General features: G+C 41.1%; 1 long non-coding RNA gene across 1 annotated transcript in view; it reads right to left on the bottom strand.

Annotated features, from left to right (window-relative positions):
• Nucleotides 1–503: 503 nt before the first annotated feature.
• Nucleotides 504–27,886, bottom strand: part of LOC123377289 — a 45,311-nt gene continuing 17,928 nt past the window's right edge. Inside the window, exons 2-3 of the long non-coding RNA XR_006582161.1 lie at nt 2,959–3,248; nt 504–654 (exon numbers count right to left, since the gene is read on the bottom strand). This is a non-coding gene — a long non-coding RNA (uncharacterized LOC123377289). The remainder of the gene's footprint in view (nt 655–2,958; nt 3,249–27,886) is intronic.

The following is a 27,886-nucleotide window of genomic DNA, read 5'->3' as shown; positions in this document are numbered from 1 at the left end:
GCTGATTTAATTGAGACCTCACCCATGATGCAATGTAGGCTGTATTTGGCATAATAGTTTTACAATAGTATATTGTTGCTTTAATGTATTGCTGTTGTTCAATGAATATGGTTCATGTTGGGAGAGGAGGTCTGTTTGGAAGAACCTTCCTATGTGGGAGTATTGTAATGCTTAATTCCCTTTGCAATTCAGTGAGCTCAGTTAGATTGAAAATAAGTCTGTCAAAACAAAACTGAAAGCTGACTGAAAAAATCATATAAAGGAAATAAGCAAAAAGATACTAATTCCCAGTCGATACTGAGATGACTGCATTATGGACACAAAACTGCCAGCAGCGCTATTCCACCGCTGTTACATTAACAGTGCAATACAACATTTCTCTGCCTCCCTTCATGGGCATAGTATGATCACAGCAGGAAAAATACATATAAACAAATAATAAAATTAAAAGAGGAGGCTGCCCTTTTGAGGAGGGTGGAATGGAAGGGTTAAATCTGATTAAAAATAAGGAAAAAAAGGCCGCATCATCCCTTCCATCCATGGAGAGAGGATTCTCGGATCCAGTGGGTGCTGTCTCAGCGTATAGAAGCTTTGAATGCTTTGCTCTCTGACTTCATCCAGGCCCTGGGAGAGTGTATTTGTTAGGCTGGAGGTCTGTGTATGAAGAGACATGAAAGGCATTTGGTTCCCTGCCCATGTTAATACTATTTTTATAATAAGCAGAATGAATGTGTGCCTCCCCCACCCAGGCTATAGGAACCCAGGGTTTCTTTAAAACCAGCTGAGAGGGAGCCCCTACCACCACTACCACCATTTTGTTGGAACCATGCTGTGGGACCTTCAAGAATCTTGAGGGATTCACCAACTTCGGAGAACAAAGCCAGCCTGCTCGCTCTGTAGAGGCAAAACTTTTCGTAGGGGAGCAAAGACTTGGAAACCCTTCAAGGGGGGCCGTTGAGAGGATTCCAGTTTCCAGCATGGGTTATTTCCATAGGGATGGGACAGTGTAGCCCAAAGTTAGTTATGAATAATGCTACAATTTAGTCATGGAGGTCACAGAATCTGTGACTTCCAAAAACCTCTGTGACTTTAACCCTGGCAGCTGGAATCTGCAGGGTTCCGCAGTCTCCTGCAGTGGTAGGAAGCTGTGAGGTACCCTAGCTGCCTAAGGCAGCAGTGCCCCAAACTCCCAGCTGCCATGGGTGGGGGGTACCCCACAGCTCCCCAGCCACTGTGGGTGGCAGGGAGGACCCCTGAACCTCCCTGGCCGCTGGCAGCAGCGGGGGAAGCCCCATGGCTCCCTGGCCACCAGCGGCGGCAGAGGGATCTGCATGGCTCCCCACCTGCCACCACTGGTCGCAGGGAGAATTCCAAGGCTCCCTGCACCACAGAGGGCAGGGAGACCCTGCAGCTCCCAGCCACAGGTGGGGCAGGGCTGGAGCTCCCAGCCACCCCGCATTTTTATCATGGATATTTTTAGTAAAAGTCAGGGACAGATCATGGGCTTCCATGACTTTTTCTTTATTGCCCGTGAGCTGTCCATGACTTTTACCAAAAATATCCATGACAAAATCTTAGCCTTAGTTATGAGAGGTGTGTGTATATGTATTATTATTGAAAAAGCCTGAGAGTAGGAATGTTGCTAAGTGCATTTTCTCTTTTCTGATTTTATGTAAAATAATTGTTTGCTTTTAGACAAATATAGAAGCACAGGTGTGCTTTGCAGGCAGTGATTTAAAAACGAAGACCTTTAAGTGTTCTTGACAAGTGTCCCCCACCTGTTGTGCACTGCAGCCCTAATATGCAATCAACCAACTTCCCTGCCACAGATATGACATGAAAAACATTTGAGGGCTATTGACCACTGTGAATTTTTACAACGCATCACAAATGCAGAAACATCTGTGCACATAATGCATATTAAAAAAATCTCTGACAAGACCATAAATCATTGAAATGCTGAAGACTAAAAGATCGGTTTTGCAGTCAGTCATTAAACCAAACTCATAATCTATGAAATTATACATTCCAGTGTAAAATGAAATATTTCACTTCACATTTAGAAAACTAGATAATCACTGTTCCTTTCTTTCACCAAAAACAAAGCACATCAATGAAGATATTTCTGCCAGGGTAAATAAAGCGGCTCTATCCATCATCCTCTTGTCAGAAACAGATAAGTTCCAAGTTAAACCTTATTTTTCTTATACAGATTGCCAAATCTAAGGGCCATAGTCTATGCTTGTTCTGCCTGTATAAGTCCTAGAATTACACTGGTAATTCTGCATGTGTACAAAATGTAGAGTATTCTCCTAATGGTGGTCTTAGTATGACTTATGACTACTGTTCTCATTTAAAATTGTGTCTATGTAAAACACTCCATAAACATTTAATGATATTCCACATATCTTTTGTTTGTATTTTCATGAAATACACAATTACTAATGACGAGAAATTTCATCCATAAAAACATATTGTGACTGTATCTTGTATTTCAGACCTTCTCAGCTACCTAGTGGTGACAAAAGAAAGCGTAACTAGAACACGCAGACTTGAGGGAAACGGTTATCTAGACTGAATCGGTAGTAAAGTGTAACTTCATTTTGCTGCTGTGACCTAACATCTTAGGGATGAATCAATTTCAAATTAAAAACTAAATGATCCATTTAAAAGTAGTGTACTCATGTTATCATTAGTAACATTTTGCTATTTGCAAAACGCATAATGGGTATGGAACAGGGAACAGAAAGTTTTCTTTTGCAAACAATGAGCCCAATTCGACAAATTTGAATAGATAACCTGCAGACTTGCATTCTGGCCTATGATCTCATCTAATCGCACAAGCTAAGTATACTTGGACTTAGTCAGTGGTAAGTGATCCAAAGAAAACCCAACATAATACATGAAGTAGTATTTATGACACAGGGTGGGATGGATCTTTAACGGAATTGAGCTTACCCCTCCCCCGCATCTGTGACTGATCAGCAGCCTCCAGGTGACGCTGTGAAACCAGTGATCAGAAAATAGCTTGATGATCAGTTGTGTTTCATAAAATCCAGCAAGTAGCTCAGTTACCCTGGACTGCTTCAGGGGGTAAGGAGGACTCTTTCAGGAACCAGTGGAATGAACCCAGTTCATATGGGAGTCAAGATAGATGGTCTGTGTCGTCAGATATTTGGTTGCGTGTGTGTGTTCACTCCATATGCTGCCCCAGCTCTGCGCAGATAGTCGAGACAGCAGACTTTGAACTGCAAAATAAATCCACAGACTCGGTTCATAGCGAAGGCACTTGATCAGATTTTATTGTCAACAATGCCTAATACCCTGGCTCAATGGTTACAGCAGGGGTGGGCAAACTACAGCCCGTGGGCCACATCCAGCCTGAGGGACCATCCTCTCTGGCCCCTGAGCTCCTGGCCCAGGAGGCTAGCCCCCAGCCCCTCCCCTGCTTTCCCCCCTCCCCGGCAGCCTCCGCTTGCTCCCTCGCTCCACCACCAGTGCAGTGCTCTGGGTGGCAGGGCTGTGAGCTCCTGGGGCAGCACAGCTGCAGAGCTGGCCTGACCTGGTCTCTGTGCTGCGTGGTGGTGGTGGTGGCAGCGGCGGCGGCATGGCTACAGCCGCGCTGCCAGCCCCTGGTGCTCCAGGCAGCACAGTAAGGGGGCAAGGAGCAGGGGGGTTGGATAGAGGGCAGGGGAGTTCAGGGTGGTGGTCGGGGGGAAACAAGGGGTTGAATGGGGGCAGGGGTCCTGGGGGGGCACTCAGGAAGGAGTGGGGGTTGGATGGGGCAGCAGGGGGCAGTCAGGAGCAGGGGTTCTGGGGGCAGTCAGCGGACAGGGAGCAGGGGTGTGTGGATGGGGCAGGGGTCCTAGAGGGGCTGTCAGGGAACAGAGTGGGTTGGATGGGGCAGGAGTCCCGGGGGGGGGGCTGATAGGAAGTTGGGGCTGGGCCACGACCCCCTCCCCTAACCATCCCTCCATATAATTTATGAAACCCAATGCGGCCCTCAGGCCAAAAAGTTTGCCCAGCCCTGGGTACCGGTACACTAACACATGTATGCCCGTTGCAGTGGACTAGCTCGGTTAGTGGCAGGACTTTTCAACGTCCCCTAGGCCAGCCAAAGACACTCCCTCTGAGACTTCATTGTATACAAATGATACAAACAAGTTACATATTGTCCTTCTGACATAGTTAGCTACTGCCCCCTGACATGGGTTGTTACCACCTATTACGTCGTACATGTTGGTTCAATCAAAACATCCCTATCCATCATGCTGTCATCCTGAACTTATCTTTAGGATGGGTCAGTGTATTCTTATTATCTTTAGGGAAGTCTTGTAAATAAAAATTCCCTTGAAACTTTTAACAAGAGAAAAGATGTTAGACTAGGTATGTTTGCCAAATTCCAATATATGTGACTACATTCTACCTAAGTTCCATCTGCATTTTCCATCTTATATAGGAACATGGTCCATTTTCTTCTCCAAACTGATATGTAGTAAAGCTGTAAAGTATTTTCTGCTTTTCAGTCCAGATACAATATGCTTTAGTGGTGGGTAAAAGTGGTCCGTCTACACTTATGGGGTCAAATTTTGAACCCTGATGCCCACGTATAGCTCCTATAGGAGTCAGTGGAAACCACATGTGTTCAAGAAGAGCATTTGCCACATACTTTGGAAAGCAAACTTTATTTATTCTGTTCCTTATTCCATATCCATTATCTGTTCTGCAATACAGAAAAAGATTCTTAATTGTTAGAGCTGATTAAAATAAAAGACACGAACAAATTACAATAGAGATGGTTGTAGATGAGAATGGGTATTTCCAAAAACTCTTTTCTTTCCCCTCCACTAAAAGAAAATGTTGAAATAAAACTAAAATATATGAGGTGATATTAGTAGCTATATAAGAATCACAGAAGGGAATTCCACCTTTTTTGTAGATTTAAATAAAAAATCCCCAGTCCCTTTGTTCATAATCCTGGTTACAGAGCTGATTATCTCCACACACTATTTCTGTGTCATGGAATCTTTGTGCTCCAGTAGCATAGTCTAATCTGAGACTGTGGATGTACACTCAAAATGAAATTGTGGAGTGTTTTTGGGGTCTCTCTCATCCTGGCATAGATTTCAGAGTCCTGAATAAAAAGGAGATCGTAGCTTCAGATCATACAACAGGACAATAAGTTACCCTGTAGCATTCAAAGTAGAAGCACCCTTCCACTCCACAGTATACAATAACAGGTAACAGCCTCGGAATGGACATATATCTCTGATTCTACAAGTTGGTTATAAATATGAGAGAATGAATGGATGTAGCATTCATGCAGTGCTTTTCATCTCAAGCCACCTTACAATCACAAAGTGACAAGAATCCTAGAAATGGGCTGGTAATTAAAGCAAAGCAAGAGGGACTTCAAGGAATATCACAGTTCTATAAACCTCTGATCAGACTATATTTATTGCTCATTTTAATTAGTCTCTGTTCTACTACTGCTTTTTGTTTTAAATGCTATTTTGTTTTGGGGTTGTTTTTTTGCAGGGGGAGGAGTCTCAGGTCATGTAGTGGCAGAAGTTGAACAAAACTATTCTTACTCACTCCTTACATTTTTAGACCTTATGTTTAAATTCCAGATAATCCTGTTGACAGCTAGACAAAGTTCAGGACTGTAAGTGATGTGACATGGTGAAGTCATGATAGATTTATACACTGTGCACTATGACCAAATGGTCTTTGTCAGCATTTTCTAACAAATGGAGCTGATGACTGTTTTCATAAAGGATAAAACCAAGCTGACAATTTGGATCTAGAGGCTTTAGTACTTGAGTAAGGAACACTGTGGCTTTTAGCCCCTGGGAAGATGCAAGGGGCAATTTGCCTCTGAGCACTCAGGAAAGTGTTATGGCTGTTAGGAGATGCATCTTGTCTTTCCCTGGTTGTTTTAGATAAGGGCTCAGTTGACCTGAAACTTTGAACCTGAACTCCTAGTTCCATCCCATCCACGCAATCTGTCAGGAGTAAGGATCCACAGCTAGCCTGCTTACCTGCTAGCTTAACCCCCAGGCAGTCTAATGAACGCAGCTGGGCCACAATTGAGTTGCCTGTTTGGCTGAGGGGATCAGCAGTCCTGCTCTTAAGGACAGCAGCAGAGTGCTGGCTGCTCAAAGCATTTGCCCACACAGCTGTATTAGCTCTTGTTCCTGCCATATGCCAGTTGCACTCCTGCCTTGTTCCAGTCCTGACCCAGCCTTACTCCTGCCTTCCCTGACTCTAGCTGATTCAGTTCTGACCTTCGGCTCTGATTCCTGACTTCTGAGCCTGGGCTGTGGCCTCTGACATCAAGCTCCTATTTCCGGTTACTGACTCCTGCTCCAACCACTAGGCATGATTGCCCATGGCCTGGTCTCTGATAGAATCTTTTACAAAAACCGCCTGCTCTAGTTTTGTTCACTCCAGCATCTGTCACTCTGTCAAACTGTGGATAACCTTACTAGCAAGAAGGTTTTTGCTAAAATATTCAGGAGTTAACTATTTAACAATATTTTATTTTTTCTCATTAAGTTTCAGAGCTAATATACATTGGGAAGAGTAGGGAATTTCACACCTCTGAGTGCTCTTTGTTTCAGGCAGTTTGCAGATTCAAGAAAGCAACACTTTCATTTGGTTCATGTTTGGTTTTCTCCATTTTAAAAAAAATGTTGCACCTTTACTAATCAGGGGAAGATTTGGGGGCTTTAGGGGTCCTCTCTTAATCCCCTCTGAGAAGTTTTGAAACTCTGTTTAAGTTCTTTCTGGACAGCTTTCATTTCTGCAAATGCCTCACCTATATGTTCTATCACAGTTCAATAAAAACAGCAGCTCATGGTTTCCTTCTGTGCGTGCTTTATCCCACTTCTCTGCCACAGGTGTTGCACCTTAGCTGGGCAGTTTCAGACTTGGGGGTCTTGCATGTCATTTCCCATTGGAGGAGAAATTAGTGACGGAATCAGGTTTCAGAGTAGCAGCCGTGTTAGTCTGTATCAGCAAAAAGAACAGGAGTACTTGTGGCACCTTAGAGACTAACAAATTTATTTGAGCATAAGCTTTCGTGGGCTACAGCCTACTTCTTCGGATGCATAGAATGGAACATATATTGAGGAGATATATATACACATACAGAGAGCATGAAAAGGTGGGAGTTGTCTTAGCAACTCTGAGAGGCCAATTAAGTAAGAAAAAAAGGTTTGAAGTGATAATCAAGATAGCCCAGTACAGAGTTTGATAAGAAACTGCTGAGCTGGAATTGATATGCAAACTAGATACAGTCAACTTTGGTTTGAATAGGGACTGGGAATGGCTGAGCCATTACAAACATTGAATCTATCTCCCCTTGTAAGTATTCTCACACTTCTTATCAAACTGTCTGTACTGGGCTATCTTGATTATCACTTCCAAAGTTTTTTTCTTACTTAATTGGCCTCTCAGAGTTGGTAAGACAACTCCCACCTTTTCATGCTCTCGGTATGTGTATATATATCTCCTCAATATATGTTCCATTCTGTGCATCCGAAGAAGTGGGCTGTAGCCCACGAAAGCTTATGCTCACATAAATTTGTTAGTCTCTAAGGTGCCACAAGTCCTCCTGTTCTTTTGACAGAATCAGGTTATCTTCTTAGTGGAGTTTGCATATTTACAAAATGTACACTACTGCTGTTTCCTTGAACCGAAGGCGTCACAAACTACACATAGGCCATTCCTCTTGCAGAAACCTCTGCTAAAGCACCACCATTTCTTCACCAGAAAACAACTGTCTTGACCCTGGTCGCTCTTGGACTCTCTCTCCAATCTAACTGCTGAGTATATTGTTCACTCTCTCTGTGCATGAGACTAGGAGCTGTACTTTGGAAACTCCCAAAGTCCAAACGTCCTTACCTCAGACCACATGGCCTTGGAAGATGAGCCTAGGCAGCAGCCCTTTTTGGTACAGCTGCTTCACCAACGGAGAGTGCTTTAGCCCACACAATCTCCTTAACAAATGTCTGACTGCTTATAAGTCAGTGAAACCTAATTTGCCAGCTATTAGCACCTTTTCCCATAATAATAGCTAAGATCTTTTATCCCCACCCCCCATATACATATATATAAATTAAGGAAAGCTATGATCCGAGAGCACAGTTCTTTGCCAAGGGATGGATTCTGTGGCAAATTCCATGGCCGAGGAACCCCAGAGTGCACATATCTCTATTACAGAGTGCCAGTATGATGATAAAAGTATCCTATTTTTTTTATGTGCCATAATCCTACAATACTATTCAGTAGCATGGATTCCTGCACCCACACAGAGTCCAACTGAAGTAAATTGGATTTCACATGGGCAGTCGTACTCAAAATGTGTATTTAAAAAAAAAAAGTGTGGTAACCAACTTTTCCGATGCCTTAAGGAACCATTAAGGAAAAAGTGCACATACCAATTCTGCAAAGAGGAAAAAGTGCACATACCAATTCTGCAAAGTTGAAAAAGTTCAGTATAATACAGCTTAGTGATTATTAGTGTTTTCCCTTTCCTTTTAATTATTTTCAAATAAGATTTCTGCTAAGCAGCCAGTTACAAAACCTGCATGATTTACAGATTATTGAGGTTTAAAGGGAGACTAGAAAATGTACTGACAAGAATAATGCTGAATTGGCAGGCACTAATGACCTAAATAGGTCTTTAATGTTGCTAAGTACATTGATCCTTTGGTTTAAAAATATGTATTATTTTAACGTGTGCATGGATTTGCAAGCAACTAATTAAAGAGATTAATGGAACTTTCTTGTTCAGTTAGTGACTCTCTTATTTTGTTGCTCTCTATTAGATTTACAATAAATGTTAAAGGGTTAGATATCAACATTTCTTAATGCTTCCCCAACTCGGGGTCAAAACCAGCACCATTTCTTTGTGGATGGGTGACGATGCCTGCTCACAGAACATCTGAGGAGGATGGATGTGCTGGAGTCAACAGATATTGTGATAAGAACCATATAAGCATCTGGACAGATAGACAAATAGGGATCCACATGAATTTAGATGCACCTGCAGAACCCAGGGCAACATGAACAGAGATCCAGAACTAGTATAGTTCATCTTGGGCCATCCCCTTCTCTTATGGCCTCACAACTCCCTCAGCAAATGTGATCACACATTTTCAAGGATACAACACAATGTGTATGGACTACAACTTTAAAAAGTAACTAAATTAAAGCCTCACTATGAATATGAGTAGTTCTTCTGGGGCTCTGCTTGAACTGAATTAAACAAAATCAAGTAACACAAAGGTGCCACTGCGTGGTTCCTGTATTTCACCTACTAATGGTTTACCAGTCATGACTGTCTCACTCAGACCATGAGTCAGACAGTTCTTCATTCCCATAGAGACAATTAGCCTATCAGCCTCTAGTGTTGGGTACGTATTTCTAAAGTCCTGTTGCATGGAATAATCCTTCATCTGTCAAATTACCAATATGAGACATATGGATTACTGTTTCCCACTTGAAGTCTGATACTGGATAGGATTTTTATTATGGTGCCATGCTGAAATTACCATCTGATATATTAGTTGTTTGCATTAATGGTTCCTGCCCTGATTTTTTTTTCAGTCTAATTTATAGTTTGAGGTTGAAATTTTCAAAGCAGTCTAGGAGTTTGTACATGTCTGCCATTAATATTAAGGGATGACCTGCCTAAAATCCATAGAGAACTTTGAAAATGTCAACCTACATATATAAATATTGCCAATATGAGAGAGTAGACAAACCCATCCAGTTTCCTGCAATCATATTACAATAACCCAGCAGAGAAAGCAGTGCAAATATCAAACAAATTACACTTATCAGAAGAAAAATTTTTTTCAATCCTATCAAATAAAACAGTGCTCCAGCTCATGGGTGTGCAGGTGGGAATAGTCTCCTAGCAGGGGCAGGCAGGAGGCCCTTTTAGATAAAGGGCCCAAGTGTGGGTCTGTTCTTTAACAAGGTTAGTAAATAGTAGGCAAATAGCAAAACCAGTTCCATTATCCTCTGCAAATCAGCATGTTTTGACTGGGTATCTGGCTAGGAATCCTGGGAAATTGTCTCTGACTACTTATCAGTGCAAAGGGCACTGGCTGGGGGTGGAAGTTCTACCAGGGCTGCAGGGCCTTAATGGTTTAGAAATAATGATTATAATTAAATAGCTTAAGTGTCTAATTGAATTTCTGTACATCTTTTTTTCCCAGGCAGGCTTAACCCTGAAAATCTCTATACAAATGATCTGTTCTTTAATTCTACAGTTGTGCAGAACTCGGTACTCATTATTAATGAAGTCCTTTCATATTTCAGAGTATGTAAACTGGTCCAACTAACCGGGAGGGGTGGGGGTAGGGGAGAAGCTCCCTGAATTTATTCAAGGATGTGAACTGAAAGAAAAGTTGATTTATCACTGTCTATTAACACATTCTTTCAGTTCAACAATTGATCCTTTCCCTTCTCTAAACATATATGCCAACATTTTAAAGTTTTAAAATCCTGAACACCCACAGTCCCCATTGACTTCAACTTTGCAAATGTGGGACTTAACACCTGGCTTTATGTATTTTCATTCAACAGGTGATAATTTTTTCATATGTCAAGTGTTGGGTACAACCAGTTATGTATATTTTAAAAGCCAAAATCACCTTGTTACTCTATTTTTATGTACTGCCTCATACTCTATTTTCCACCATAAATTCAACCAAGGAAAATTTATAGTGAGATACAGTACTAGATAAAATATAATCTTGTCCTTTAACACCTCTTGCAACATTTCTGTTGGAAGACTGGCCTGAGGTCAAGTGTGCTGAAATACAAAGCAGGTGTGAGAAAATAGGAACAAAATTATACTGTCATATCCCAAACTGAATAAATTCAGATTTAGTTAGGATTATATAAGAAAGACTAGGCACACAGATGTCTCTCAAAAAATGAAAAGGGATATTTTTTTGAAAGTGCAAAACTGAATACTCATGGAACAGACAGAAAATTACTCAAAACTGGTATTACACTCAGACGCTTCATAGAAAACTCAAATTATTTGATTTTGTGTATAGAATCATAGAGTTAGAAGTGACCACAAGGGTCATCTAGTCTAACCCCCTGCCACGATGTAAGGTTTGTTGTGTCTAACCATCCAAGACAGATGGCTATCCAGGCTCCTTTTAAAAACCTCCAGTGAAGGAGCTTCCACAACCTCCCTAGGCGTCTGTTCCATTGTTCCTCTGTTCTTACAGTTAGGAACTTTTTCTGAGATTTAATCTAAATCTGCTATGCTGTAGTTTGAGCCCATTGCCTCTTGTCCTCTCATCTGTTGCAAGAAAGAACAACTTTTCTCCATCTTTTTTTATGGCAGCCTTTCAAGTATTTGAAGACCACTATCATCTCTCTCCTCAATCTCTTTTCCAAACTAAACATGCCAAGTTCCTTCAGCCTTTTCTCATATGGCTTGCATTCCATCTCTGTTTCTCATGTTCCTTGTTTTTTGCCTCTTACCCACAAAGGACCTGATCCTGAAAACAGTATTCATGTGCTTAGCTGTAAGCATGAGACTGACTACTCGAGTATATGCTTACCACTAAGCAAGCACATAAGTGTTTTTAGGATTGGGGTCTTATTATCCAGCTTAAAATTCTGTACATGACATTAAACCCCCACCATCACAACTGGATAGAAGGAGGGGCCAGATCCTGCAAATCCTCTCTCACGTGAGTAGTCCTCACTCACATATTTAGGCCTGTTGACTTTACTGGACTTCCCTAAAACTGGTCACGTGCTCAAGGACTCATGGTTAGTAATCCCTAGTATTGGGACTGTTGACACAACTTTTCAGCAAATGCTACACATGCAGTTCATAGTACCAAAAATAAAGGGTCAGGAGAGCTTTTGTAACTCTGCACAGACATGACCATATTAAATACAAACTTAACTTTCTATAGTTGTAAGGGCTCTACTGCCTATGACATTGATACCATGAAGTGATTTTGTGGCACTAAGTACCAGAAAACACAAAATAAATATTTCTTGGAATTGCTTAGTAAGGAAGCATGAGATGTCACTGAAGCATACCGTGATGAACTAGAAAATGTGCATGCGCACCACTACCCTCTTAGACAGAAGCAAAATTGCTCACATGTATGACTGGCATTCTGTTGTTAACAGCTAGCAGAGACTCTCCTCTAGTTTAAGCAATAGAGGCCTGTACTTTTGAATGACGAGAATCTGCTATGAAGCATTGCAACAACTGTGAATTCCCAATAGGACCTGGATTTGCTACAAAATGTAAAAGATACTGGCAGGGAAATCTTTACAGATAACCAATAAAGCACTAGAACAGGGGATTGACCCATAATACAGCAAGAAACAAACAATGGCATTGGAGCAATCCACTGAATGTGGTGATGCTCAAGACTATATTTCCTCATAGAAAAGAAGTCACTCAGCTAACTGAATTCTGTCATAGACTGAACATTCATAGTGCTTTATAATATAATTCAGTTTATTTATGGTGTAAAGTAAAGCACATACCTTAAGAACTCAAAATTCTCTGTCCTGAATACCTGCGTCAGCACAATTACTGAAGAGTGGCAAATGAGGAGGTTTAAATGACACCCACTGAACTTGTCACCATGTGAACTCTAACTGCTGCTGGGTAAAAAAATGCATACACTTTGCTTTTAAATAGTGATCCTCTGTAATACCTCTCATTTGTTTTTAATTTGATTTTGTTGATGTTATGAATAAATATTCTAGTAAAATTGATTCTAACTTAATAATTAAAGAAAGTCATTAATACTTACAGTGTTTTACGTGGTGTGTCGGTGGGGGATGGAGGGTGGAATCTTTTCATTTGGACTATGGCTTGTTGATAATATAAACTCACTCTAATTCAAAGACTAAGCAGTATGACTTTTGAACACTTTAAATTAAGCCTTCCCTAATTAGGGATCTCATTAAGAGATGTAGAAAAGTTTCAGGTAATGTGTATTCTCGGCATTTTGCTTGAATTTGGCACAGTTCCTTAGGTTTAATTTATGCAATAGCTTTTCTGGACAGTTTTTTAATCTTATGGAAAGAATTTTAATGTATTGACTTGCAGTTAAGTTGCTACAGAAAATACAACCCGTATGCAAAACACATTACAAGAAAATTGCACTTAAAAAAGCAAAACAAACAAACCTAAGCCATATAGGTATGAAAGTAACCAATTAAGAGAATTTAAATAACTGTTCCATGAAGTTTATGGTTCACATATTCAGTTACAGGTATGAGAAAATGTCCTCTTGCACATTCCAATAACAGCCTTAATTCTGACTCGCAAGACATACTTAGAAGCAGCAAAGAATCCTGTGGCACCTTATAGACTAACAGACTAACGTCTATAAGGTGCCACAGGATTCTTTGCTGCTTCTACAGAACCAGACTAACACGGCTACCCCTCTGATACAAGACATACTTAAACTCTTTAAACATATAGCAAATAATTATATAGTCTCAATACTCAAACATATACATATAATATGATGCATATATTGGACGGGTTTGTTAGTCTGTCCTCTGTTTAGAGATAAGGTTGCACTCCCTGCTCAGCACTGATTCAGCTTCACCTGCTGGTGTGGGTATGGGGAATCTAGTGTTGCTAGGAACACTCAGTCGCAATTGTGGCTCTATGTAGAAGCACAAAGGGAGGTGGCAAATGTTCCTCTTGTCCTCTGTTATACCTGTTCTCTTGCCTAAGGAGTGAATTGCAGTATTGAAAACAAAAAGTTGACATACCAGAAGACTTTCTGTATAGGCAATATACACTTTGTAAATTAGGAAGAAGTGACTAGATCTAGCATATAAAGTGCTTTGATCCTTAAAGTGCTTTTGGCAATAAAAATATTACCTTAATTTTGAATTATATTTTCAGTAATGTATATTTTTTATTTTTTAAAATGACATTGAACACTGGGAATACCATACTGAATGCCACAGGCTATGCGGAAAAGGATTTTAGTAAAGTAGTAGTAATAACAACTCCATTTCTACCTTAATTATTTTTTCTTAACTTTCCTTTTTACTGTCTTATCATCCTGGAGTGCACTTTAAATCAGGACACCAATGACACTTTGTTTCCAATTAACAGTAAAAACCTTCTTTGATCCTTTGACTTCTTTATGAGATGAATTTATATTTTCTAGACTAACATGCATGACAACATAATTCTCTACACTCATTGATATTCAACTTCTTTGCTTTAATGAGGGAAAGGAAGAAGAATATAATGTCATTTGCTTATCTAAAGCAGCAAGGACTTCGCTAATATTCACAGACAAGAAAGTATGTTTAAATAATCTTAAAGCTATGACACAGTTGGCCAAAAGCAGGTCATTCAGAGTTAAGTCTGACACTCACACTTGAATAGGCCTACAGGGTTTTCCAGCACAGCAGGTAGGAAAAATCAGTGTGGTTGGACTCACTGACTTTCTTACTCGATCCTTTAAGGATTAAGATTTGTGGAAGGGCATGAGAATTCGGCCCTTGAAAACCAGAGCTCCTCAGGGATCTGCTAGTGCATATGAGACAGCACACTGCTGTGCTTCAGCACTGCCTCTTATCTTCTGTGTGTCCAGTGGCCAAAACTTCATGGGCCAAATTTTCAGCTGGTGTAAATTAGCATAGCTCCCTTAATTTAATACCAGCTGAGGAGCTGGCCCCATATCTCTCTGCAGTTGAAACCTCAGGGGGATAAGGAGACTTTGGATTCCATTTTGTCCAAATTAACCAATTGTCTCATTGCAACAAATTTCATCCAACTATTACTTAACATTTTTCTACATTTCCCAGCAGCTCAATTCAAGTACAGTATACATGTACTTTTATGTCCCTTTGATACTAGCATACAATTATTCATTTGCAATTTATAACTGTTTTAAAATATTGAAAAAGTAAAAATGAAAGTAAAATAGAATGCCTGCTGGGTCACTTTTTGAGAGAGGCAGACAAAGAACAAAAAACACAACCAGTTTATGATCTTAACAGCCACATCAGCACCAGAATTATTGATATGGCAATTAAGTCTTAAAATCTCCAGAAGCTTGAACAATTAAGACATTTCTGTTAAAGTTATAGAACATTCATTCAATGTAATAGGAAGAAAAATTCCCTAAAGCTTGTCCCATGAATGCTGATATCCACATCCCATTTAAATGCCTTGCACTAAATATACACAACAATAATAAACTCAGCCAATTATAGGATGACTATCTCATCCAAGTTAGGAACCCAAATTTGTACTTTTTATGTGAACTTTTGCTCATGGAATAGCATGAAGCTCTACAAATGAGCAGAGACCTGTACCAGTAATACATTTTACTGCACAATGAACAATTTTAGGTCAGCAACATTACAAATAAAACACAATATACTGCACAAAACTGTCAGAAAAATTCTCCATTTACAGCAAGCTTGAAAGCCTGGAAACAGTCATGACCCTATTACTGTATAGATGGAGTTAAAAGGAATATATAAACCTTGCAGTCAGCTAAGGATGAAATAAGAATAATGTTGAGATATAATTGAATAAGGAATCACAAAGTTAGGTCACCCTGGCCTATCTGAGATATTGTTAGCATGGTGAATTCATAAAATAAGGTTTAAAAAAGAATCTATGTCAGAACAATATATAGAGAAGAAGCAATTATTCCTTTTTTGGGAAATAATCCTTTTAGACAGTGCACTTTGCAACGTATTCTATGATATCACATGCTAAGATGAAGTCTCTTCATCCTAGCCAGAGATGTCCTAATAGCATCAAAATCTGACAAACTAAAGAAGACTAGAAAAGTTATAGCAATTCAAATTAAGGACTAATAGGCCAAGTAGCATTTTTAGAAGACTGAAGGAGCAGCTATGCAAGTTCATGTTTCCCCTTTATATTTGTTTTCCCATCATCACATTTTCTCATTTATCTGAAATTGCAGAATAGCAAATGTGCCTTTTACAAAGTTGTGAGCAAATCCTGCTCCCCCGGAGTCAGTGACAAAAATCCCATTGCTTAAATAGGAGAGAGTTTGTCTTACATACACCTGGTTGAATTATTCATTGTGAATATCATCAGTTGTGAATTTACACCTACCCCTTTTTATTCCGTGTTTGCAAATTGTGAATGAACCAAGCCTGATTTTTATGCATATATTCCCTGTTTGACAAGTAGCTTGTGAATACATCATAGCCTATGGGTTCACTTTGATTATTCATTATCTGTGTTACTTGCCACCCAAGTCACATGGCATTCATTCTGTTTACTGGTTGGATGACAAAAAACTTTTACAATAGAACAGTGATTAATTTAAAAAAATGTACTTTTGGTACAGATTTTGAAATCATTAATTATGCTAACCATAGACTTTGTAGTTCATAGCCCTGGCACCTCTGGGCTTGCCATGTCAGTTCTGAAACTAAAAAAAATTCCTTGAGCCCCAGGCACCTAATTGCTTGAGCTTCGGCATTTATTTCATTACAAATTAAGCATCAACTTATCTCTACTTTCTTTGAAAGAGGCAATACCAGTTTAAAATATATAATGAAAACCGATCGCCATTTTAAGATCTTATAGTAAATACTAAAAAAATGCAGTGGAAAATCATAATACACTGCTGCAAAATAGCTGTTTCAGTGAGTTTGCCCTTCATACCTCAGGGTTGCAGTACTCTATCTGTCATGCAGATGGGGAATTCATGGGAAAAGCAATAAATATAACAAATAGATTTTAAAACAGGAGTTATCAAACAGCAGTGGAGATTGGAACATGGTAAGGGCAGAAGAGTGTAAGATCTGATTTCTTAGATACTAAAAGACTGAACTGAGAAATAGGGAATTATATTTATTCCTCAATATTCATTGGCAGCGTATCAGGTTAGAATACTTACCTATATTTATAGATTTAGGCATATTTCACACAATATGGATTTTTTTTAAATGAATTGTAGTGTTTCTGAAAGGTGCTAGATTTGACAGCACTGGAAACCATGGTTTCCACAGACAGGATGCAGCATACATATAGCAGCAGTGCAACGTTCCCCATACTACCCTGACAATATGCACAACCTTGAGCTGCAGGAACCATTATTAAGGGCTAGGATATATCTCCAGCTCATCCTTTTTTAATCCCTAGCCTCTTTTTAAGGCTAACAACAAGGATGTCATTTAATGAAATTGTTATGGTGTTTGTGATATGGACACATGTCCACTTGCAATTTGCGTAACCCCACCCTGGTTCATTTAACATACATCTGCTGCAGTCAGCAGTGTGCAATTTTAGATTCTTTTGGTGAGACCTGGGGACAAGATCCATATGTTTGTATGCAAATCCCAACAAAAGGTATTTTATTTGCTGTACTGTTATTCTTGCACCATGGCGTGTAAGGTGAAATGTAAACACAGCACATGAGAAATTCATAAATGAGAGCCACAAAGGCTGTGTTAAATTTTCTAGTGTAACTGCTGGCTATTGAACTGGTGGGATACCAGTGATTCATTATGAGCATGCTAGCCCCACTGTTTTAGCTGTAGTTTTGTACTGTGTCTGCACTGTACTGTACCTTTGCACTTACACCCCTCTGTGGGTATGCAGCTCTTAGTCCCCTGCACAACTACCTGAGACAATGGTTTATCCAAAATTTCACAAAGCCTTCTGGTAACACGGGGGATTTGTACAAGTATTGTGCTCATACTTGTACAAATACTTGGGGGATTCTCATACTTCCCAGGTACTGCTGTCAGTTCCTAGTCCTTTTCTCAAAATGGAGGTCAGGATGAATGTTCAGCTTTCTCTCCTTGCTTGGCAAGAGATATTTCTGCAGAAACATCTGAAGAGTGTTTTAAGATTTTTCAGATAGCTGTGGTGAGGTAGTTGTAGAGGTTGTTCTAGTAGACCTAGAGGCTGAGACTGCAGTTGACAGAATACTTACTGTAACATTGTGTATAGCCGCTAGACCAGAAATAGCTGGCTTTGTGCAGTACTTGAAGGTGATGTTCACCAGGTGAAGCATTGCTGTTGGGCCTGCATCACAACCATAGACTGGGTGGAACCAAGTTGATATCAAGACCTGGGATGAGCAGCAGCAACTGCTAAGCTTCAGGAGAGAGAAAGACACATTGATTTGTACCTATGTAAGGGGGGCATTGGCCCCTTACTGAAACTTAGTGAGGGTTTTCAGTTGGCCATCTCCCAGGACCAAAAGAAAAGGGAAGGGCCGATGAAAATCTGGACCCTGAGATTGACAGTCTCCAGGGCCAGTGGGGACAGGCAACACTCTGGGTCAAACTGATTGAAAGGATAGGCAGGCCAATGAGGGAGCCAGGATGCCAAGGGTCCCATCCTCCATGTGAGCTGGACCTGCCTACACCAGAGTCTGCCGAGCTAAGTAAGAGAACAAGAGCCTGAGCCAAGCAAGCCAGAGTGAACCAGAGAAGCAGCCTGAGCTGAGCAGAGCTGCATCAGCCAGAACCCAGAGGAACTGGAGGAGCAGCCCAGGGAGCTGAGCTGGAGGCAGAGTGGGGCTGGGGCTGGAGCTGGGATTGGAGCAGTCTGGAGTTGAGTGCAATGAGCAGCTAGGGAGAGTGAGTGGGATCCTGGGCAGAGGGCCCAGCACAGGGAGATGCCACTGTGATGGGTTGGCCTCCCCTTTCGGGGTGCCACCGGATGTGCTGGGGTCCCTCTGAGCCCACCTGTCTTAGCAGCCTGGGTTTCCCTTACTCTGTGTTGCTGTGACAGGTTCTCAAGCCCCTTTCCAGCACACACACGCAGGGGTATGCCCAGCTATAGAATCACACAGAGTCTGCGATCAGCTGTCTGTGGGAGGACTCAGCTGGGGGATTGCCCATCACTCACGTGCTCACCTCCTTTGGGGTGTAAACCCAAAATAATACTGTCTTGCACTGTATAGAGAGATCTGCACAGTGCAAGCTCATAAAAATCATCCCCTCCCTCAATGTGGAGGGAGATATGCACAGCCCCCCCCGCCCCCGATATGAATGGCACAAACTGGGTTTTGGTATAAACAAGAAATAAGTTTATTAAGTACAAAAGGTAAATTTTAAGTGATTATAAGGGATAGCAAACAGAACAAAGCAGATTACTGAGCAAATAAAACAAAACATGCATCTTAAGCTTAATTCACTAAAGGAACAGATTACAAATAGAAATTTCTCACCCTAAATGTTGTTTTAGGCAGGTTGCAGAGTTTCTGCAGCTGAGTTCCAGTTATTTCACTTCACAGGCTAGACCCCTGTCTCAGCCTGGACTCAGCCCTTGCCTTTCCCCAGCTTAGTTCCTTTATTTCTTCAGATACTTTCAGTAGTCTTCCTTCTTGGGCAGGGAAGCAATGGAGAAGAGCCCTGATTGACTCACTTCACTTAAGTAGTATTTACATAAGGAGGGAATCCTTTGTTTCCAGTGGAAAAATACCAGCAGAAAAATACCAGGTGGTACTCCGTATCGGGCAACATCATCACATGACCCTGCAGTGTCAAAGCAACATCCCAGGAAGCTCCTCAGGAAGGTGGGAGATTAGTGTCTTCTACGTTCTATTATCTTTCTTAAATGGCCCACTTAAGCTGATTGCCTACTGTCTGGTGGGCGTTCCACCAAGTACACACACAGTTGTAATTGTTACATAGTCAATATTCCTAACTTCAGATACAGAAATGATACATGTATACAAATTGGATAGTCATATTTCTGGATATGTGCATAGGTTGGCAGGCAAAGTGCACGTTGCCAGAATTTTCAAAAACTTTGGACTTTTCAGGAGCTGATATCCCCACGGAAATTCTGGGTGCTCCTTCTGTCACAGACCCTAGTGACCCTAGGTTTGCTGTAAAGGGAATCCAAACCCCCTATGCTCTGGATTCCTTGCAGTGTTTCAAGCTCCTGGAGCCTGAATGGATCCAGCCACTATTCTAATGTCAGCATCCTTAGGCTCAGAGCGCAGACATTCTATATGGCACCCCTCTCTGAGCACTGAAATCCACTTGCCAGCTGCCTAGTCCAGGATTCCTCAGTACTTTCACACATCCTTTCCCAGAACTCCACTCAGAAGTTTACAGTTTAACACTCTCAGAGGGATGCAGCGGTTGTGAAGCAGTGAACACAGACGCACACTTTGTACAGTTTAATATCTTTATGCTCTTTACTTAAGAGATAAAGGACAGGAGAGTACAGATCATACCCAAAAAACCCCAATAAAACATCCTAAATGCAATGTCCCTTACTAGATCACCCTTCCCTTAGAGCAGGGGTTCTCAACCTTTTTCTTTCTGAGGTCCCCCTCAACATACTAGAAAAACTCTGGGTCCCAACGGCGGGGGGCCCCTCCAGGACAGGGGTGGGACCCTGGGACATAGATGTAGTTTGACTTCTATTTGGGAGGGAGCAAGGGACGGCCGGGCTCGGGCCAGCTCTGCACAATGGGGTCCAGGGAGGGAGTGCTACCTCCTGCCCCTGACTCACCTCATCAGGCCACTCACCTGTCTGGGGCTGTGTGCCGGTGGCTACTCCCCAAGGGCTCTGCTGGGCCCGGAGCTGCCTGGGCAGTTCTGACTGGCTGCGAAAGCAGTCAAAGGAGACTGGGAGCTGAGGAGCAGACGCAACCCCAGGCACCAGCAGCAGGTGGGGAATGCCATGGCTGCCCACACCATAGCACCACCAGCCAAAGGAGCAGCTGCCCCTCAGTGCCTGGCTCTGTCTTCCTGCCTAGGATCTGGCCGGAGGGGGGGGGGCTGAGGGAGAGGAGGAGGTGGGGCGTGGAGCTGCCCCCAGGACTACCCCACTCTGGATAAGGCACTGCAGTTTGGGGGGCAATACCCTGTGCCCCCTCAACTCTGCCCATGGGATCAAGGTTTCTGCCTGTGGTGATGGGGCTTCAGCCCCACTGCTCCAGGCTTCAGGAAAATAGGAGGCTCAGGGTTTCAGCCCCGCACTGCTCCCCACTTCAGCCACGTGGGGGGCACAGAGTTTCAGCAGCGGGGTTCCATGGCCCCCCCGGGGCAGGGCTCATGGACCCCCAAGGGCTTGCAGACCCCCGATTGAGAATCACTGCCTTAGGGTTCTTTGGGGATCTCCCTTCCCTTTGCCTACTCTGTCTCTGAAGCAGCCTTCCTCAACTTAATCTGGTGCAAAACGGCTCTAGCTTCTCAGGGTATGTCTCCATTGTGATTTAAAAACCCATAGCACTGAGTCTGAGCCCCAAGCCTTAACACCTCCACAGCAATTTTATAGCCCCGTGAGCCCTAGTCATCAGACCTGGGCCAGCCGCAGCCACGGTACACATCTTTTAGTGCAGTGTAGCTGTAAGCATAGTTTCTCCACAGCTCCCCTCTGCGAGTCCCTTGATAGACTTCTGCTGGTGTCACCTGCTTCTTTGTTCTCCTCCAGGTAACTTTCCATTACTTCCAAACCCACCTCCCTTCTGACAAGAGGAGAAAGTGTTTTATCCCATTTAGAGCAAACCCATTGTCCCAAGGTGTTTTACTCTGACTAGATGAACGTTGAGTGCTGAGCACTCACCATTGTCTCTGGCCTGGCAGAGACATGACATGATCCTGCTAACTCAGGGTGGATCCATATTCATACAGGCTTTCCTTGCCATTGTAATTTCATGATAGAATTTAATAAAATCATTCACAATCCAGAAGTGGTACAGACGGAACCCCAATTCATCACACCTGCATTCCCACAATGAGTTCAGTGATAAATGTACCTATTATGTTATCTGCCTGCTGTATCTTGCATAAAGTATGTGAAAACAAAGTGAAGTAAACTTTTTTCAAATTATTAGCTCTTTGGGATAGGGTCTGTCCGTAACTTTTGTGTTTTGTACACTACACATTGTTGGCTTTTCCCATATATTAGTGATAAGACTTTAAACAAACTTTTCTCACTGTAGCAATCTTCTGCCATTCTCAAAATTCCTTCTTATACCATCTCTGGCTCCCACATATTCTAACCACACATCTCAGGGCAAAAAAAAGGAGTGTGCTATTTAAATGTTCCCCATTCATATCAATAGGGAATCTAAAGTACTTGATTTTCTTCAGGCATGTTATGCTGTGAAGAGCTCACATTCTAACTTATCTACTTGTTTCAAAAGGGCAGTCTCCCTTTCTGCCTCCACTGCATGCCAGCAGTCTTCAGTAGCTCTTCCCAGTCACAGCAGGGATATCAAGTATGAAAGCCAAGACTTGCTCCCTTTCCAAGAGCCAGTGCTATTATGAAAATGTCTCCTCAATGTAGACTCTGAGTGAAAGAAGAGCCATGGAGAAGTGTGCATGCAGCTCTTGGTGTCTCTCCATCACTGCCCAGCTACAAAACAGTGGGAGAAAAATGACTTGCTCTCCTAGGCAACCATTCAACTCCTGATAATTACTCTTCCTTTTCTATTATTTTTTCCCTTTTGATTCCCTCAGCAACTGTTTGCTTCACTATGAAGTCACTTCACAGCCATCAGTGATGTTCCGTCACTACCAAACTTGTCCACATTTGAAACCATGACCTAGAGGTTCTATATCCCATTTGCTCTCCTCTCTGAACATCCTTATAGGAAGAAACCTGGAGGTATGTTTTTGTGGCTGCCCACTTGTGTAGTGGTTTTGCACTAGGTCCAAGGTGGCTGGTACAGAAAGCAACAAGTTTGTTTCCTCACTTTTAAATGAAGGGAAGTATTAACATGTTTATTACTTGTAAGTAATACAGAAAATAGGCCAAATGTTGTTTTAAAAGAAAATCTGTAGATAGCTGAGTGGGAAAGATTGTAGGACATTAAAGTAGATGAAAGTGTGTATCTTCTCTAAAATATTATAGACTGTCCATCTTCTGGAATAAATCACAGGGAAAGTCCAGATTATTCCATCTTGGTGATGGGGTTTGTCCCCAGCACACATGGATTGCCATGAACCACTTGAAGGACATGCCCAAAGGAGGTACACTGCCAAGAACTCTCCTGTCCTCCACTACCAGTGTAAACTCCTCAGGGGGCTCTATGGATAAAATTAGCAGCATTAGGCCTCATGCACACCCTCCCTTCTCACTCATTCTCCACATGTGGATCCCAGAGCCTACAGAGAGTCACGCATGATAACTAGGGAAGAACTGGGGGGAGATTGTGCCAAGGAAATGATTCCTAATATACAGGTAAAGACCTATATGTAGAGAAAATAATACCTGGTATTTTTGTCAGGAATTTGCTTTCAAAGGTATTTAGACATCTGTCTGTACCTTTGGTGGCTTTTATATCTATATGTTAAGAAGGAAATAAAATTTGAGTTGAAATTTTTCTGTTTTTACTTTTTTTTACCTGTTTTAGTATGTTGCAATGGCCATTGTGACTTGCCATCTCTTCACATTGTCTTTTTGCAACATCCTTATTTTTTGCAAACTTTATTGTAGCCATTTTTTACTTCTAATTTCTCTACATACTGTTTGCCTTATGATCTGTCTCTCAGCTCTTTTGTGTGATGGGGTGAAGTGAAAAGCAAGGATTGAGGGCACTGTCCCCTCTAAATTGTGCACGTGTACGGGCACACACGGCAAAATACTGCGCACACAAAAAATGAAATACTACATCGTAGCCAGGCCGAAATATCATTTACGGGTGACTTTTGACATTGTTCGCAACTATGGCCAGGCATTTTGACTTATTCACACATACTTGAGTTTGTACACAGCCAAATGAACAGACTACAAGGAGATGTGTGGGTCCCGACTTTCCTGACGCGATCAACAGGAAGAATGTGGAACGATGTATGGAAGTTAGATTTCTTAAAGCATCATCTGTCAAGTAAGTCTCATATAGATGGTGTAACAAGATTTAGAAACAAGAACCCTTCCTTACGGAGCGGATTGCTTAGCATAATTCTTGGAAGTTTAGCTGAAAAGCAGAAGAGGCAAATTAATCTTGAGCGCAAGTGCTCAAACCCAGAAGAAATCAAGGTACTTATTGACAGTGTGTTGTTGGCTATTAAAATGAACAGTTCAGTGCTTTCTGTTAAGGATATTAATGACCATATGAAAAAGTATGTGCACATACCAGCGAGCTGGAGAAGTAAAAATTATGCTTTTGAATTTCTTGAAATTATCAACTGCATTTGTCCAAATGACCTCATGCATGAAATAGCATCAGCAATGTTTCATATTCTAGCTGTTGATGAAAGCACTGATATATCCATTAACAGATATTTGATACTCTACTTTAAATATAGATCCATAAATTCTGCAGACTATAAAACTTAATTTGGTGGACTATTACGATTGCAAGAATGTGATGCTGTTTCAATAGTGTCTGCAATCAAAGAGTTTTAGAAAAAACACCAACTTGATCTAATGAAAATGGTGATGTTCACATCTGATTGTGCCTCCACGATGTTGGGCAAACTCAATGACGTGGTGGCTCAGCTGAAACGTGATATTCCACACTTAGTCCTGCAACTTTGCATTGCACACCGGGAAGACTTGGGGATTTCCGATGCATGGAAAGAGGTCAAGCTGATAAGAGACATTGAAACCTTAATGAGAACTGTCTACACGGTGTTCTGTCGGTCATCCAGGAGAAAATGCAAATTTCAGGAAATAGTGGATGCTTCTGAATGTGAGTCAGTGGCTTTCAGGCCACTCAGTGAAGTGTGCTGATTATCTAGGCACTTTGTACTTCGAGCAATTATTTGCAACTATAATCCTCTTCTGGAATATTTTGAGCAAGACAAAGATACTGATCCAGTTTCTAAATACTGCCACAAAAAGCTGAATACCATGGAATTAGAAGTTTTGAATGATGTTTTGTCAGAGCTGGCTTCACTATCCACGCTGCTCCAGAAACAGGGCCTTCGACCTCTTGAAGCATTTCACCTTGCCCAAGGTAAACTGAACAAGATCAGAAGACAGTACCTTGAAGATTCAGTCTTATGGAGTGACAAAGTTAAGGCTCTCTTAGATATGAGCTCTCAAGAAAAGAATGAAATTGATACCAGTTCCATAATAACTTTCATAAACATCTTGTGTGCACATTTGGCAGACAGGTTTCCAGAGGATGAAGTCCAGGAGTGGTCCACTTTTGATTGTGCAGCAATAGTTAAGTGTGACTTCAATTTTGGAATTTATCAGGTCAAATCCCTATGTTCAAAATACAAAGATTTTCTTGCTGAAGAGATTATTATAGTCAGTCAGTACAATGACTTCAAGTTTGCAGTAGCCGAAAGATTCAAAAGCCAATTGGTTTTAAGTTTCCTGGATATGGTGACACTTGCTCACCAGAACGAACAGATTCAGGATCTTGCAAAGTTGATGGATATTGGAGGAACATTCCTAGCATCAAGTGCAGACTGTGAGCGTGGCTTTAGTTTAATGAACACTCTAAAAACAAACTACTGAATCATTTAAAAGTAGATCATTTGGACATGCTGATGTGTATTAAGAGTTACCAGCTGGATGGAGGACTGATAGATCTGGACAGAGTTTATATCGAATGGGCAAATGAAAAAGATCACAGGGAAAAACAGTAAGGTTAGTTTAGCAGTCTTTGATATTTCAACCAATAAGGAAATTAAAATGCATTTGTAATTACATATCTTATTATTGGCTGATAATCATTTATTGATATTGTTTAGGAAAATTTTAAATTTAAAACACAAACTCTTGTTTTTCTTTTTTTACTTATGATGTCTCTATCTGAAAACCCATATACATTGACAGTGGCATGCTTATTAAATTGTCTTTATTATATGTTTATCAAAATCTTTTTTGACATGTTTACAGAATGAAAGGTGAAAGTGGACACCAACAGGCAGAAGCCTATGGACTAATAATGATCATGATTAATATGTGCTTGATATGCTCATGATTGTCTATAAAAAAGATCATAAAGCGTAATGCTTACAACTAACTTCTGCTTCATGAAGAATGGTTAAATTTCCTTTTTCTAAGTATTTAAAAAGGACATTTATAAAATAACATGGTGTAAAACTATTATCATCACAAATTGCAAATGAAAACTTTTTAAATGTATAAGCATTTTACTCGCTTGGGCGCATTTGCCTCATGGCGCACAAATTTAAACTCTGCTTCAAAAATTTGCACAGAAGAAATTTTTTGCGCACATGGCCTGTCAAAAATTAGAGGGAACATTGGTTGAGGGTTTTGCCCACACTTTGCCTCTTCTGTTGTTCTGCTCATTACACAAAAAGATGCAGAAAATGTTTAATTAATTAATTATTTTTCTTACTCATCTTTAAACTGGATCTGACACATCACTACTCTAAAATGCACATCAGGATTACATCTCTGCAATATAGACTCATAGCAAAATACAGTTACCATCCAAATAATTTCTATTTAAACCATATAGATTCTTCCCTGTCAACTTTGTCAACTTTTTCTTCTCTACAAAGCTTTTCTGAATAGCTTCACATAACTTGCTTGGGCAATCTGGGACAGAAGACTATTTTGCACCAGGGATTGAAGGAAGATACCTCTAGGATGAAGTATAAGCCTATAAAGAATTTAGCACACTAGTGGTTTCCAATGAGATTTTTGAATTGCATGCCTTCAGTGCAAAATTGGAGTTCAGTCATCCTACTGCAAGGCTCTCCTGTTTGTTTATATGTTTTTAAATGTAGAAAATGCATGTATCATATGTCTCTAAGCAGGCACAGTACATTCCAGATTATAGATTACAAAATGCATATTAACAAAATGAACCCCCATTGATTAAAGAATGTGGCAAAAATCCCACCCAAAAAAACACAAACAACAAAATAATTATTAAAAAAAAAAAAACCCACTTTCCTACCCAACACCATCAGACAAAAGCCTGAGCCTTGCACTGGGGCCTGAAAATGTATTGTGCTGTCATGATTTAAAACTTCAGACACTGAGAATGAGCAAAATGAGTATATCTTTCGGTATAAGTCTCTGGCAACTCTGGACTGTAAGGGTATGTCTACACATCAATAAAAGACCTCTGGCACGGCTGTGGCTGGCCCAGGTCAGCTGACTCAGGTTTGTTGTGCTCAAGCTGCGAGAATAAAAACTGCAGTGTAGATGTTCAGGCTCAGGCTGGAACCTGGGCTCTGAAACTTGGTGATGGGAGTTGGTGTCAGAACCCAGGCCCAGCCCTAGTCCCAGCATGAATACTGCAATTTTTAGCCCTACAGCCTGAGCCCTGTGAGCCCAAGTCAATTGACCCGGTGTGATTATTACAGTGCAGACCCACATACCTGAGGAGAGGAAAGACGATTTTGTGATTAGTGTCCTCGGCTGGGTTGCGGGAAACCTGGGTTCAAATCCTGGTCCACTACAAACATCCTGGGCAAGTCACCTGGTCTTTCCATGCTTCAGTTCCCCATCTATAAAATGGGGATACCAGTGCTTCCCTACCTGGTAGGGGTGTTGTGAGGATAAATGCACTGAAGACAGCAAGGTATTCAGATACGATGATGGAGGACACAGAAATACCTAGATAGGAAATGAGGAGAAAGGATGTTGCAACTATATGGCTTGTAGCATCTATGTCAGTGAAGGAAGAGGATAGCTGGGAAAATAGAATCTGACAGAGACATTGTTATATTTGTCTAATTTCTACAACTGTAAATTCTTCTGAAAAGATTTTCTAGGACACAAGCAGAAATCACCATACTGTTAATATGGAAGTTACTCATTCAGTTATGTTTCAGTCAACACTAAGTTAAATATTTCCCCATGTTAAATGAATTAGTAAAAGGAACCAAAAAGAGAGAGAGAGAGAAGTAAATGAAACTCTACCCTGTGCAAAGCAAAAACTCTTGATGAAACGACAAATTAAATCCCTGTCTCAGAATGACTATCTGA

Source organism: Mauremys mutica, chromosome 9 (genome assembly GCF_020497125.1).
Source record: "Mauremys mutica isolate MM-2020 ecotype Southern chromosome 9, ASM2049712v1, whole genome shotgun sequence".
Classification (NCBI taxonomy): Eukaryota; Metazoa; Chordata; order Testudines; family Geoemydidae; genus Mauremys; species Mauremys mutica.
Note: the sequence above shows the minus strand (reverse complement) of the source record. Positions and strands in the feature narration are given on the sequence as shown.